This window comes from Gracilinanus agilis, chromosome X (assembly GCF_016433145.1).
Source record: "Gracilinanus agilis isolate LMUSP501 chromosome X, AgileGrace, whole genome shotgun sequence".
Classification (NCBI taxonomy): Eukaryota; Metazoa; Chordata; class Mammalia; order Didelphimorphia; family Didelphidae; genus Gracilinanus; species Gracilinanus agilis.
In genome coordinates this window covers 73,265,839-73,269,044 of record NC_058136.1, presented here as the reverse complement: position 1 = coordinate 73,269,044, position 3,206 = coordinate 73,265,839, and the positions used below count along the sequence as shown (strand labels likewise).

Here is a 3,206-nt window from a genome sequence, read left to right as displayed (position 1 = left end):
TCAGATGGGCTCCTCCCTTCTCGGCGCTTCGTTCGCTGCCCTCTTGACTCCCTTGTTGCACATGCTGTAGATGAGGGGGCTGAGCGTGGGCGTAAGGACGGTGTGAAGCACCGAGAAGAGCCGGCCCGGGTCCCGGGGGAGGAGGAGGAGCTGGGGAGGGAGGGCTTGGCAGAGCACGGAGGTGATGTAGAAGAGACGGACCACAGTGAGGCGGGCGGCACACGCGGAGAAGGCGGATCCGAAGTACGGCGACCGCCACGTTGAGACACGAGACCACGACCAGAGGACGGGGGTGGGGGCCGCCGAAAAGCCGAAGAAGAAGAGGCCCAGCTCGTCGGGCTGGGTGCCGGAGCAGGCCGCAGGAGAAGCGAGTGACCAGGCGGGGCCCTCGGAAGTCAAGCCTGCTTGCCAGGAGCGGGTGGGTGAGGGCATTGGTTAGTGCAAGCAGGCACGAGATCGAGGCGAGGATTGCCAGGCTCTGGGGCCCCGTGAGGACCGGACAGCGAAGTGGCCGGCATACGGCAGCACAGCGGCCATAGGCCAAGGCTGTGAGTAGAAAGCGGTCCCACGGCGCCAGGAAGCGGAGAAAGAACATTTGGGTAAGACGGGCCCGGTGGGGCCTCCGGTCCAGAGCGACGAGGCTGCCGATGGCCGGGTTTCCGTGGATCGGCAGGAAAACGGCGAAGAGCACCGGCTTCAGGGCCGCCACGTCTGTCAGACCCCCCAAGAGGAACGCCAAAGCTGGAGTCCCGTTTGCCCTGGGCAGGGAGCCTGCGGGGACACGGTCGGGGGTGGGCTGAGGGCCCCGGCATTGGGACACGCTCAGAGGGAAGAGAGGCGGGTTCGAGCCCGGCAGGGGAGGCAGTTAGGTAGCGAGAGGAGGCTCTCTGCTCTCCACCCAAGTGATGGGCCGCCGACCTCGTCTTCCTTCACACATGGCCCAGGACAGGAGGGGCCCAGAACTACCCTCCCCCATACCTCTGCTGGGGACGGTTCCCGTTTCTGCCTTCTCTCAGGCCCGGATCACCACCCTGCCTCCACGTGCCACCCTCCGAAGGGAAGACGGGTGTCGGGCAACATGGAAGGGGGAGGGGAGCTCCCCCACCCTAGGGGGCACGAGGCTAAGTCGGTGACTCCAATGCTCTGTGCAGAATAGGAAGGCGAGGTGGGTGGGCTCCGGGTTCCACTGACCAAACTCCTGCCCTTCTTTCTGCTTTCTGGCTTTTGTCCTGTGGGGCCCGACGAGACTGCCCGTGTCTGGGTCGGCCCTAACCATCCGGAAGGCAGCCTGGCCTCCTGCTCTGCCCTCAGCGCCTTTAAGGCCTTCCCTGGGCCTGGGGCCGGCAGGGCTCGCGGCACGTGGTCCCTGCCCGGGAAGCAGCCTCGCTCTGGCCACTGGATCTCGAATTGCGCGGCCGGGCTTTCCGGCTCTCGCTTTCTTCAACCCTCAAGACCTCTGTGCGCGCCAGGCCGCTCCGTGGCCCTGGTTTCCGGCGCCCTCCTTGGTCGTCAGTGACCGCGACCCTCCGGCACCCATCTTCCCCCCCCCCGCCCCGGCCAGGTCTCCCCAGAACACAGGCCCCAGCATGCACAGCCATGGTCCCCTGGCCACTCACCAGAAGGGTCTCTGGCCCTGCAGGCAGGCAGCCTCCCAGCCCTCCGGGAGCCACCGATTCCCTCGAGGGAAGAAGGGGAGGCTCCTGGGAAGGGAGCCTTTGGGGCCGAGTGGTGTAAGCGGCAGCAGAGGAGCCCAGGGAACAAGTAAGAAGAGGAAGCAGGCTTGGAGGGCCCCCAGGAGGCGGCCTCCCTATTGCCCCTGCTCCAGGGGGACGACGGATGGACCCAGCGCAGGGAGGACACCCGCCGGGGGCTTGAAGGAGAGCCTCCCCAGCAACGACGGCGGAGGGCTGTGGCTCCAGCTGCAGCCGGATCTCTCATACCTCCCTGGGCCTCAGCTTCCTCCTCTGTAAACGGAGCCTCAGAGGTCCCTTCCAACGCCGAAGCCGGGCTCCTTGGGGAGGGCTCAGAGCGCCACGTCCACGGCGGAGGGATCCGGCCCCACATCCCCAGAGCCAGATGGGCCTCAGGGGGCGTCGGTCAGAAGAGACTCGGGGAACTAACTGGCTGCTGGTCCGGCCAGACCCGGGCGGGCCTCTTCTCAGCCGCCCATCTCAGATCTGCGCACGTAGTTGGGCCTCGGGAAATGTGGATCTCGCCCTCGTCCCCCCTCCATCTTCCACACCACTGGGAAAAGCAGCTCTGTGAGGCCCGGACGGCCCCCACTGGACCTCTGACTAGTTAGCCAAGCATCGAAGGCCCTCCGAACTCGGACTCGCACCCATCTCTCCAGAGTTATTGCCCGTGACTTCCCAGCTCCCTTTCCCGCTGCCCCGGCTCCCTCCTGCACTCCGAAGCCTTTGGTGGTGTCCCTCCCCTCCGGGCGCCGGGCGCTCCATTCCGCCTCCATTTCCCTTGTACTACAAGTCTCTGTCGATTTCACGTCCTCCTCCGTAAAGGTCTGCCGCACGGAGCTGGTGGAAGCCAGGGAGAAGCTGCTCGGACGCCCCCAGAGCCCTCAGCAGGACGAGGAGGCCAGGGGGCACTTCAGAAGGTGGCCCACTCCCTACCGAGTACCTCCCTTGGGCTCGACCCTCCAGATGAACCCATCTCTCTCTCTGCTTGGGACTGAGCTGCAGCGTGAGAGGGTACGGAAAGCCAGCGAGCGGAGGAAGAAGCTAGAAGGGGACATGTCGGATAGAGGCCGTGTCTTGCGGACCCTGATCGAGTCCATGGAAAACGTGGAAAGCAAACCTAGTAGTCTCTCAGGAGGAGGAGCTATGGGAGAGGTGGCAAGGGGAGGGATTGAACCTGGGGGAAGGAAGGGGGAAATCTCTGGGGTGGGGGCAGGGCAGGGTGGAGCTAGATCCTCTGCAATGGCAGAGCAGAGCCTTGCCCTGGGGAGAATGTGCAGGGCTGTAGAGCTCAGAGGGACCACAACCTCTGGGAGGGTGTCGTAGCTCCTGCCTGAGATCTCCTGGGTACAACTGACACCCAGAAGGGGGGGGGGAGGGCATGGATCCAGAGAGGAGATTTCATGGGAAATGGGAAAGAAAATGATCACAGGGGGGATCCGCGAGTGGTCACGTGATCAGGAACCCAGGAAAACTCCTCTCGTGGGGCAACGGCCAGTTCTATTTCCTGCTGGA

The 3,206-nt window shown here is 64.8% G+C and overlaps 1 pseudogene; it reads right to left on the bottom strand.

Annotated features, from left to right (window-relative positions):
• LOC123253776 lies at positions 1–1,598 on the bottom strand (annotated as a pseudogene).
• Between the last annotated feature and the right edge of the window lie 1,608 nt (positions 1,599–3,206).